The sequence below is a fragment of the Dendrobates tinctorius genome, unplaced genomic scaffold, assembly GCF_039654945.1.
Source record: "Dendrobates tinctorius isolate UK_male_01 unplaced genomic scaffold, ASM3965494v1 ptg000114l, whole genome shotgun sequence".
Classification (NCBI taxonomy): domain Eukaryota; kingdom Metazoa; phylum Chordata; class Amphibia; order Anura; family Dendrobatidae; genus Dendrobates; species Dendrobates tinctorius.
The window spans coordinates 1,709,655-1,722,657 of record NW_027361782.1 but is presented as its reverse complement, the minus strand read 5'-3'; the positions used below and the strand labels follow the sequence as shown (position 1 = coordinate 1,722,657).

General features: G+C 43.8%; 1 protein-coding gene across 1 annotated transcript in view; it reads right to left on the bottom strand.

Moving 5' to 3' along the window:
- LOC141101095 (uncharacterized) overlaps positions 1 to 10,872 on the bottom strand; it is a 159,480-nt gene extending 148,608 nt beyond the window's left edge. The window contains exon 1 of the mRNA XM_073589927.1: positions 10,780 to 10,872. The gene's annotated coding sequence lies outside the window, so the exon portion shown is untranslated. The remainder of the gene's footprint in view (positions 1 to 10,779) is intronic.
- Between the last annotated feature and the right edge of the window lie 2,131 nt (positions 10,873 to 13,003).

Genomic DNA, 13,003 nt, shown 5'->3' with positions numbered 1-13,003 from the left:
AAATAGCAGAGAAAAAACTTAGCTTTTAGTAGACAGGAACTAAACTGGATGCCAGAGCTCAGAGCAGAAAGGATCACCAGCAACCCTGCAGGGCGTCGGCTGCCTTATATCCATTCAGAAATTCCGGATGTCCAATCACACTCCACCTTTTCGGATGACAGGTTCTTCCCATCTAGATCAATTTCACTAACTCATTTCACCAGCAGAGGGAGTTCATCAGACATCAGAGGTGAAGGAGAAAATGAACTCATAACAGTACCTCCCCCTTGGGAAGGGGTCACCGAACCCTCATCCACGCCACCAGGGCGATCAGGATGGGCCCGATGAAAAGCACGAACCAATCTTTCGGCATGAATATTGGATGCAGAGACCCAAGAATTATCCTCCTGGCCATAACCCTTCCATTTAAGCAAATACTGGAGTTTCCGTCTAGCCAGACGAGAGTCTAGTATCTTCTCAACCTCATATTCCACATTATCTTCAACCAATACAGGGTCAGGAGGTGCCACCACAGGAACTACTGGCTCAACAAACCTCTTTAACAGAGACTTATGAAACACGTTATGGATCTTGAATGTAACAGGAAGAGCCAATCGAAAAGAGACTGGATAAAGAATCTCCAAAATCTTTTAAGGTCCAATAAATCTAGGTTTAAACTTTGGAGAAGTCACCTTCATAGAGATATTCTTTGATGACAACCAAACCATATCACCCACCTTAAACCGGGGACCAATGGTCCTATGCCGGTTGGAAAACCATTGGGCCTCTTCCTGGGAGAGAGTCAACTTATCCACCACTTGGTCCTAGATCTGGTGCATTCTCTCCACCACATTATCAACACCTGGGCAGGCAGAAAACTCCACCTGCCCTGAAGAGAATCGAGGATGAAACCCAAAGTTACAAAAAAAAGGTGACATCAAAGTGGCAGAACTAGCTCTATTATTTAAAGCAAATTCAGCCAAGGGCAAAAATGAAACTCAATCATCCTGATAAGCAGAAATAAAACATCTCAAATACGACTCCAAAGTCTGGTTTGTTCTCTCTGTCTGCCCATTGGTCTGAGGGTGAAACGCAGAGGAGAAGGACAACTGAATTCCCAGCTTGGAACAGAAAGTCCTCCAAAATCTAGAAACAAACTGAACTCCTCTGTCAGACACAATGTTCTCAGGAATCCCGTGCAAGCGAACCACCTGTTGCAAAAACAAGGGCACCAACTCTGAGGAAGATGGCAACTTAGGGAGTGGTACAAGATGGACCATCTTAGAGAATCTATCACAAATCACCCAAATAACAGTCATTCTCTGAGAGACAGGCATATCAGAGATAAAATCCATCGAAATATGGGTCCATGGCCTCCTGGGCACCGGCAAAGGCATCAACAACCCACTAGAGCGAGAACAATGTTTAGACCGGGAGCAAATCCCACAGGACTGCACAAAGTTCCTGACATCACGAGACAAGGCGGGCCACCAAAAAGACCGACTCACCAAATCTCTAGTACCAAAAATACCTGGATGACCAGCCAATGAGGAGCAATGAACTTCAGACATTACTCTCTTCCTCCACTGGTCAGGAACATACAATTTTCCAATGGGACAACGCTCAGGTTTGTCCTCCTGAAACTCTTCCAGAGCACGTCTCAAATCGGGCGAGATGGCAGAAAGAACTACCCCCTCACCTAAGATGGTAACAGGCTTGGTCACAATAGGAGAATCAGCAAAGAAACTCCTAGAGAGGGCGTCTGCCTTGACATTCTTAGTGCCTGGAAGAAAAGAGACCACAAAATCAAAACGTGTGAAAAACAAGGCCCACCTAGCCTGTCTAGGATTCAAGCGTTTGGCCAACTCCAGGTAAATCAAATTCTTGTGGTCAGTAAGGACCACGACTTGATGTTTAGCTCCCTCCAACCAATGTCTCCACTCCTCAAATGCCCATTTCATGGCTAACAGTTTCCGATTCCCCACATCATAGTTACGTTCGGATGGGGAGAACTTTCGGGAAAAGAAAGCACAGGGATTCATTTTAGATGTTACAGGATCTTTTTGGGACAAAACAGCTCCTGCACCAATCTCAGGAGCGTCCACCTCTACCTGAAACGGGAGTGAGACATCAGGTTGCCGCAAGACCGGAGCAGAAGTGAACCTTTGCTTCAGCTCCTGAAAGAAACAGCCTCCGGAGACCAATTCAGCACATCAGCACCCTTCTTAGTCAAATCAGTCAATGGTTTGGCAATACCAGAAAAATTAGCTATAAATTTACGATAAAAATTAGCAAAACCCAAAAACTTCTGGAGGGCCTTCAAAGAAGTGGGCTGAACCCAATCATAAATGGCCTGTACCTTGGCCGGGTACATTTCAATAGTTGACGGAGACAAAATAAATCCCAAAAATGAAATCCTCTGTACCCCAAAAAGGCATTTCGATCCCTTGACATACAGGGAATTCTCCCTCAAAATCCGGAACACAGTCCGAACATGTTCCACATGAGAGTCCCAATCCCTGGAAAAGATCAAAATATCATCCAAATAGATGATCAAAAATTTATCCACAAAATCTCGGAAAATATAATTCATGAAGCACTGGAAGACAGAAGGGGCATTAGTGAGTCCAAAAGGCATCACCAGGTACTCAAAATGTCCCTCTGGAGTATTAAACGCCGTCTTCCATTCATCCCCATGTTTAATGCGAATAAGATTATACGCCCCCCTGAGGTCAAGCTTGGTAAACCAGCAAGCACCTTTATCTCTGGAGAATAGATCAGAAATCAGGGGTAACGGATACTGATATTTAACAGTAATTTTGTTGAGGGAACGATAGTCAATACAAGGCCTTAATGAACCATCTTTCTTGGCCACGAAAAAAAACAGCACCTAAGGGTGAAGAGGATGGTCTAATATGACCCTTCACCAACGACTCCTTAATATAGGATCGCATAGCCTCGTGCTCGGGTACAGATAAATTGAAAAGTCGACCCTTGGGAAATTTACACCCAGGGCTCAGCTCAATTGCACAGTCATAACTCCTATGAGGAGGCAAAGACGCAGACTCATTCTCACTAAATACATCATAAAAATCAGCCAAATAGTCAGGAACATCACGCGACTGGGGAGAGGTGGAGAAAACAGGAGCATCAATAAGGGCACACCGACAACCCCAACTCACCACAGACAAAGATTTCCAATCCAAAACTGGATTAGTTATTTGCAACCAGGGAAACCCCAGAACAATGGTATCATGCAAATTATGCAACACCAAAAATCTGCAATTTTATTGATGGTCTGGGGCGACCCGCATTACCACCTGGGTCCAAAACTGAGGTTTATTCTTCGCCAAAGGAGTAGCATCAATACCCCTCAAAGGGATAGGCATCCGCAGAGGTGTCATAGGAAACCCACAATGTTTAGCAAAATCCAAGTCCATCAGGTTCAGAGCTGCTCCCGAATCCACAAAAGCCTTAGAGGAAAATGTGGACAGGGAGCAGATCAGAGTAATTGCCAGAAGAAACTTAGGTTGAACACCACCCACAGCAAAGGTGTGTGCAAAACGTTTCTCTCGTTTAGGGCAGACAGAAATAACATGAGAGGCATCTCCACAAGAAAAACACAGCTTATTACGTCTTCTGAACTCCTGATGTTGCGCCCTAGACAAAACTCTATCACATTGCATAGGTTCAGACATTTGCTCAACAGGTGGCAACACCTTTTGTGCAGTCTTGCGTTCACGCAAACGCCGATCAACCTGAATGGCTAATGACATAGAATTGTCAAGACCAGAGGGAACAGGAAATCCCACCATAGTATCTTTTACGGTTTCTGGCAAACCCTTCCGAAAGAGAGCTGCCAAGGCACCATCATTCCAGGTAGTAAGGACCGCCCACTTTCAGAATTTTTGATAGTACAACTCTGCAGAATCCTGACCCTGGCTCAATGCCTACAGGGCCTTTTCAGCCTGATCAATAGCATTAGGTTCATCATACAACAACCCCAAGGCTTGAAAAAATGCATTCACATTAGTTAGAATAGGATCATCATATTTTAAAGAAAACGCCCAATCCTGGGGATCGCCGCGCAGCAAAGAGATGACAATTTTAACCTGCTGCGCGGAGCTCCCCGATGAGTTAGGCTTCAAGGCAAAAAATAATTTACAGTTATTCTTAAAATTCAAAAATTTAGACCGATCCCCAAAAAACACATCAGGAGTAGGGATCTTTGGTTCAGCAGCATGTGAATGAGCAAGATAGGCGGAAATTCCCCGCACTTCAGCAGTGAGCTGCTCCACACGATCAGACAATTGCTTAATCTCCATTGAGAAAAAATTCCCCCTACGGCCTCAGAGAAACAGAGGAAAAAATATACACAAAAAAAAAAATTCTGACACTTTTTTTTTTTTTTTACAATTTTTTCCTGCTATTGAGTACCCTAGAATCTGCGGTATGGCTGGTGATTCTGCTATGAATGAGTCACCGGAGGAGGAAAAAACAAAAACACAAGCTAAGTCCAGAAAACCGGAGAGGTTGGTAGCTAGCGGATTGCAGACCCCTGATCTTATTCACCACAACTAACAGTAGCCGTGGGGGGTTCCTACGGTGCCCTAGACCCCTCGACACAACCGGAGAGCTAAATAAGCCTAAAGAAAGAAAGGGGAAATCTAAACTGCCCCAGAGCAGACCCTAAAGCAATAGACAGCCCCCAACATGTATTGTCGGTGAAAAACTGATGAAAACACAAACACAGACAGAAAGACAGGTTGAGCAAATAATGGGGCCCAACTAACTAGATAGGAAAGGACAGAAAAGATGCTGGCTGCAATCACGCAAAAAAACCCTGCCAAAAATAATGTCCAACACGTCTGATAGAAAAGGCCCTGAAGTCACTAGACTTCAAAATCACTATATCAGCACTCAGGTATATTCTGAAGACAGAGCAAAGAGATCAACTGATCAGAGACAAAAATGGAGTTCAGCCCGTCGCAACCAGGGCAGGCTGAACACAAACACTAAGTAAACAGACAAAATCTCATGGAAAAATAGTAGAGAAAAAACTTAGCTTTTAGTAGACAGGAACTAAACTGGATGCCAGAGCTCAGAGCAGAAAGGATCACCAGCAACCCTGCAGGGCGTCGGCTGCCTTATATCCACTCAGAAATTCCGGATGTCCATTCACACTCCACCAGTTCAGATGACAGGTTCTTCCCATCCAGATCAATTTCACTACCTCCTTTCACCAGCAGAGGGAGTTCATCAGACATCAGAGGTGAAGGAGAAAATTAACTCATAACAGTACCGATTGAAACCCTTCAGATTTATAATGATGCGTGCATCCCCTGAAGGTTTTTTCATGATAAAGAGGCAGGAGTAGTGGCCCCTTCCCCACTCCTCTGCTGGCACTGGGGAGATTACATTTGTTCTCATAAAATTCTGGAGACCTGATATCAAAAGGTTTTGAGCTCCCCTGTACGGTAGGGACTTGACTCTTAGTCCCTGAGGAGGGGAGGACACGAGTTCTATAAGGAGGCCCTCCTTAATAATATTGAGGACCCACTGGCAATTGGAAATCGCCAGCCACTGAAGAAAGAACCTCGAGAGCATCGCCCCCATGGCATTGGAGTCATTGTTTGTCCTGGTGCTGCTGCTGCTGGGGGACAAGGATGTTCCTGCTTTTCCCTTTAGCGTAGCTCCACCTTCTGGTCTTCCCTTTACCTCTGGCTTGAGAGGTCTGAAACAGAGAGGGACGAAAAAAATGCTTTTTAGCAGGTTTCTGCTCAGGGAGAGTCTTCTTTTTGTCTGTCGCCTTTTCCTGTATTTCATCGAGGGCTGGTCCGAAGACATGTTCACTTTTAAAAGGGATGAAGCAAAGTTTATTTTTTGACGTAACATCCCCACTCCACATTTTAAGCCATAGGGCCCTCCTGGCAGAGTTGGACTGGACCATGGACCTGGAAACAATCCGAACTGACTTGGCTGAGGCATCAGCCAGGAACCCAGTTGCATTTTTTAACAGCTGAAGGGAATCTAACAACTCCCCTCTTGAGTTCCCTCGGGATATGTGACACTCCAACTGATCCATCCATCGAAAAAGGGATCTAGCGACATTTGTCGAAGCTATATTAGTTCTAAGCGAAGAAGTGGAGGTCTCACAGGATTTTTTCAGGAGGCTCTCCACCTTCCTATCCATAGGGTCTTTAAGTTGAGAGGAGTCCTCAAAGGGGAGCGCAATTTTCTTGGCCACTCTCGCCACCTGTACATCTACCTTAGGGACATCCCAGCTAACAGATTCACCTTCTAGAGGGAACCTATGCTTTAGCTCCAAGGGGGTGCTCAGGCGCTTTTCCGGAAACTCCCATTCTTGCGAGATCATGTTCATGATGTTCTCGTGGACCGGGAACCCTATTTGCCTCTCTGCCTTCAACGCTCCAAACATTTCATCCTGGACTATTTAGGGGACCTGTTCCTCCTCTAGGCCCATAGTGTTTCAGACTGCACCTATTAATTCATCCATATATTCTGTGGAGAAAAAATATTTTCTGGCTTCAGATAGCCTATGGGATGATGATTCCACCCATTTCCCTGAGGCCGAGCTGTAAGAGTCCTCGGAGGATGAGTCAGAGTCCTCAACACACAGCTTCCTCTTCTAAGGGGAGGATGGTCGTGGAGAAGTAGGGGGAGAGGGAGGTGTAAAGATAGCCAAGGAGGACTGGACCTCCTGCTTTACCAAGGCATGTATTTCGTCCAGGAGTGAGGGATGTTCATCCCTAACCACCTTATCCGTACACTCCTGACATAACTTCTTTTCCCTTCTTGATGGAAGCTTCTTAAAGCAGAGGGCACATTTAAGGATTTTTCTGTCCAGGTTTTTGTGGGCAGACTTGTCTCCCTAGGAAGAGAAGGGAGAGAAGTATCATTAAGGGGGACCCACTATAATTGACATAAAACCCGGACTAGGACGCCCCTTCCACAGTACTTACTGGGGCTGGGGCAGCACTGGGCTCTGCAGACGCAGGGCTGGAAGCAGACACACCTTCCATAACTGAGGGGATAAACCTTACCTGGAGGTGTCTTCTGGCAGGTTTATATGGAAATAAACCCGACCCTCAGCACTAACAGTCATTCCCCTCCTCCTCCCCTGGTCCTGAGCAAGCTTCTGCTAGCTTCAGCCTGCTCTGCACACCGTTCGGAGATCCGGAGGCTGTAGAGGGCCAAACCGGAACTTCATGCGTCCCACCATGGAACGCAAGGCCCAGAAGTGACATGCGCCCTCTCATAACATCACTTCCAGGTCACTGAACAGCGCATGCAGGAGGAAGAAAGACCAGAGAGCTCAGGGAAGCCTCCGGCATGGGGATCACTGGCCCACTTTACCCTCAGCGGGGGCGCAGGTGGGTCAGGAAGGTCCCAGAATCCACCAAGAGCGGGGATATGGGAGCAGTAAGGAGGAGGAAGGCAGAGCCCATGGCTACATGATACAAGGTAACGGCAGACGCCGGCCACGCAGCATACCTGGAAACCTCTTTATGCCCCATGGGGGACAGGAAAGACACTGACAAGTAGGAGGTGGGAGGGGCTTTTAACCTCTATGTGCTTCCTGTCCCCCGTTAGGGCGTGGAGACAACCTCCTATGCTGTCATGGAAGGTGACTAGAGAAAATATGAATGTTTACATTCCAATTCAAAACTGTAACCATGACATACAAAGCCATCCACAACCTGTCTCCTCCATACATCTGTGACATAGTCTCTAGGTACCTACCCGCACGCAACCTTCGATCATCTCAAGATCTCCTTCTCTACTCCCCCCTTATCTCTTCTTCCCACAACCGCATACAAGACTTCTCCCGTGCTTCCCCCATACTCTGGAACTCCCTGCCGCAACAAATCAGACTCTCACCATCAACGGAAACCTTTAAGAAGAACCTGAAGACTCACCTGTTCAGACAAGCCTACAGACTGCAATGCACCTCGGTCTACTGAAACACAGCACGACCTGCTCTACCCTCTCCTACTGTATCCTCACCCATCCCTGTAGACTGTGAGCCCTTGCGGGCCGGGTTCCCTCTCCTTATGTACTTGTGTGTCCCTTGTCTTACACATGTTTACTATACTTGTCTATATTTCCCCTTTTCACATGTAAAGCGCCATGGAATAGATGGCGCTATATAAATGCATAATAATAATAATAATATGTACACTATGTGAACCTAGCCTCTCTGCCGCCTGAGGTGAACTGCAAAATGGCGCCCTCCTCATAGTAAAATCAGCACAAATAAATCTGGTTTACTCTTTACTAACCTAACCTGACGCACATGTAAAATACATACACTTTTAAATAGGAATATATTTGAAACATTGATCTTTACACTTGTCTTCAGGGACTCAATGCCGTCTGAGGCGAAGTGATCAGCTTGCTTCATTTTAGGTGCGCCCCTGGCCAGGGAACAGTGCTTACTGTAGCGCTTCTTCCCCAGCAGCCATTCATGTGGTACTGATGCGATACACAGTTGCCACACGAATTAAACACACGGACATCTCCAGTACCGTTTTTTCCGGTACTGGAAATATCAGGATGTGTGAAACCAGCCTAAAGCCACATTCTCACATGTTCAGTATTTGGTCAGTATTTTACATCAGTATTTGTAAGGCCAAACCAGGAGTGGGTGAGAAATCCAGAAGTGGTGACGTGTTTCTATTATACTTTTCCTCTGATTATTCCACTCCTGATTTTGCCTTACAAATACTGAGGTAAAATACTGAACGTGTGAACGTACATGGCCTGATAGCATATTTCTGTTACTTCTGACTTCCCGCAGACAGAAGCTGCAGTCGCAAGATGGCGCTGACAAAAGGTGAAGATGGCAGCAGGGAGTATAGGAGCAAGGAAGGGACCTTAGGTTAGAAGCACCACTCCAGAGCAGCCCCCCCAAAAAAACACAAAGTGGTGCTTAGAGTGCAGAATCCCAGCATTTAATCTACACGTAAATACATGAAACTGGGAATCAGAAAAAATACAGCAAGGACCCAATAATCAGAGCAGATTGTTAACAACAAAAAATATATATATTAAAGACGAAATGTGGAAAAACGCAGTGTTTCTGCATTTAGGACCATAGCACAGGGGGCAGACAACCTGGATATATCGGCAGTACCCAGGGTGTATGATTTGAGGCCATTTTTATGGCACAAATTACTTGTGAATAAAACTGGTGATAAATGTTATAAATTAGTGCTTAGTAATAGTGTAACAAATGCAGTAAGAACATTGGAGATTCCTCCTGCTTTGTCCCAGCTCAGAACCTTCCAGGGAGCAAACATTGCCCATGTGCACACAGATAGGGCTGCTACTAGGAATTTTGGGGCAGTATAATTTTTGAAGCCCCCTTGAGACTCCACCCAGGCTCCACCCCAGCCCTACTTCCACCCCTCAAACTGTCCACAGTCCCACCACCCTCTCTTGGAAAAACTGCACTACTCACCAATCACACATTAACAGGTCCCATCACTAGATCACACATATAGCCACCAGATTTTGTTTTGGCCAAAAGATTTTTTAAGCCGCCACCATGACAAGGTAGACTCTTTTGGCCGGGCCCTACTCTACTCTAACCTGTTAAACATTTGTTAAAATATCCAATACAATTTAGGTATATTTTTATTTATTTTTCTATTTTTAAAATTATCAATAATATCACATACAAGGGACAAATACCGCCATACCATGACCAAACCATATAATACCACCACATAATGACCTATAATACCACATACAAAGGAACAAATACCACCACAAAATGTCTGGACAACATATTACCACCACATAGAGACCTATAATACCACCACACCATGTACAGACACCATATTACCACCACAGTGACTGAATAATACCACATACAAGGAACAAATACCACCACACCATGACCAGACCACATATTACCACCACATGGTGACTGAATAATACCACATACAAGGGACAACTACCACCACACCATGAACAGACCACATATTACCACCACATGGTGACTGAATAATACCACATACAATGGACAACTACCACCACACCATGAACAGACCACATATTATCACCACATAGTGACCAAATAATACCACACCATGACCAGACACCATATTACCACCACAGTGACTGAATAATACCACATACAATGAACAAATGCCACCACACCATGTCCAGACAACATATTACCACTACAGTGACCGAATAATACCACATGCAAGGAACAAATACCACCACACCATGACCAGACCACATATTACCACCACATGGTGACCAAATAATAGCACATACAAGGAACAAATATTCCACACCATGGCCAGACAACATATTACCACCACATAGTGACTGAATACTACAATACTGATCATTAACAAAAAAAAATATTAATATCACCTTAAGTGCCATTATGTACAGGAGATCTGTACTTAGTATGCAGTGTCTGTGTACAGGTAATACATTGATCACAGTGACATTATACACAGGAGCTCTGTCTATAGTGTCAGTGTACAGGTAATATAGTGTTCACCAGTGACAATATACACAGGAACTTTGTATATTGCATAGTGCACAGATAACACAGTGATCACCGGTGACATTATACACAGGAGCTCTGTATACAATGTCAGTGTACAGGTAATACAGTGATCACCAGTGACAATATACACAGGAACTTTGTATATAATGCATAGGTAATACAGTGATCACTGGTGACTTTATACACTGGACCGCTGTATATAGTATGCAGTGTATAGTGTCAGTGTACAGGTAACACTAACTCACCAGTGACATCTCTAGGCGAAGTCCTTCATCTTTGCTTTTCATCTTTCATCCAGCACAGACCGCGTCACTTCTTCCAGCCAGGGCTCATCTCTGCAGGAAATAACACAATTATCCAGAGCACCGCTTGCAGAACACATTACTGAATTTTATCCCAAATTCTAAACTACACCAGATGAAGAAAAAAAGCGACAGTGTCCCTCTGCAAATTAACTGGACCACCTCCACCATTTAAAACAGTATCCTCAAAAAATAAAATAAATACATCACTGCAGTAATAATATTCCTTAATTAGCATAAAGCAGGAATAGAACAAACCACAAAATAGATTATCTGTGTAGCAAGGTGGATATTAAAATTGAACCTTTATTAGGTAAAATTATAAAAAGTCAGATTAGTTAAACAACAAAAACAAAGGGGTACCACAGTGAAGGAAGTGCCCTATAACCAACGAACAAAAAAGGGGGGGTGTTAAAAAGGTACTACTAGTCTCTCAGATTCTCAATATTAATATTAATCTGACCTGATAGCAAAATGACTATAGCTGCCCATAGGATATGTCATCCACTTGCCCAAGTAAGTCACAATAACATTTATGGGTATAACATCCTTTTCTTATAAGCACCACTCATTTGTACCATATAAATGAGATCATGTATATACTATTCATCCTATGGGCAACTATAGTCATTTTACTATCAGGTCAGATTAATATTGAGGATCTCCATTCTGCCCCGTGGCAAATTTTAGGCCACGCCCCTGACCACACCCATTTCACAACTAGTCATACCCATATCCACACCCCGGGGAATCGCACCCATTTAGCACTGCTGATCACACTGACTGGTTCTGAGGGCACAATGGCTGGTACTGAGGAAAAGAAAGAACAGAGAGAGAGAAAAAAGAAAGAGCAGAGAGAGAGAAAGAAAAGGAGAGAAAGAAAGAAAGAAAGAACAGAGAGAGAGAAGACAGAGAGAGAAAGAAGAAAGAGGGGAAAGATAGAACAGAGAGAGAAAGAAAGAATAGAGACAGAAAGTTAGAACAGAGAGAGAAAGAACGAGGGAAAAGAAAGAAAGAACAGAGAGAGAAAGAAAGAGGGAAAAGAAAGAAAGAACAGAGAGAGAAAGGAAGAACAGAGAGAGAAAGAAAGAAAGAAGGGAAAGAAAGTAAGTAAGAAAGAAAGAACACAGAGAGAAAGAGAAAGGACAGAAAGAAACAAAGAACAGAGCGAGAAAGAAAGAAAGAACAGAGAGAGAAAGAAAGAAATAACAGAGAGAGAAAGAAAGAAAGAGGGGAAAGAAATAAAGAACAGAGAGAGAAAGAAACAGAGAGAAAAAAAGATTCTATAAAGATAGTATGAAAAGAAAAGGGGAGACAGGGCGCTTCCAATGCGTAGGTCTGTATGGAAAGTAGATGAGTGCACAGCAAATGTTAAGCTCACCTGATAGGGTTGTGAGAGTCACAACACCTATAATCACATAAACAGCTGCAGCAGTCTGCACGAGGTCCAAGGACTTGGTACAAAGAGAAGGCTGGTAGTGCAATAAGAGACTGCGCTGCTGTGGTAGAATTCAAGATATCTTTATTGCCAACGCGTTTCCTGAGCCAGTCCCAGCTCACTTCATCAGGGCATGTTACAGAGGATCATTGCAGGGGTATATATGCATAAAAAATTAAAAAAGGGGAGGCGGCAAGAATAGTGGGGTGACACGTCAGCATGGATACATATACATGAATCATACAAAACAATAAAACTTTATTACAGCCATATTAAAAATGATGTTTAAAATGCCATAAAAAGAGTGTTAGTATAAAAAACGTGATTAAAAAATAAAAAGACAAGGGGGGGATCACGAGGAAAAAGATTAAAAAATGGCTCTCGAGTCCTGGGGTGGATTAGAACTTGCATCAGAGGATATAACTCACGGTATTAATCCACTATGCTACATGTGAAACTGGAAAATAAGAAGAAAATGGTTAAAACCATGTATAAATAGCTAAAAATAGTCTCAAATATCTTATTTCTAGGTGGAGAAAAGAGAAGAACAACAAGAAGAAACTCTCTGGAATAAGTGATATAAAAATGCTTAAAAATTGTGTGTTGAGACTTAATAATAAAAAAAAAAAAGTGATTGTAAATTATTTTTGTGGGGGCGTTGAATAGGAAAAACGAGTGAAGAATGAAGAATAACATTACTGCTAATTGACCACACAGTGGCGCCACTGA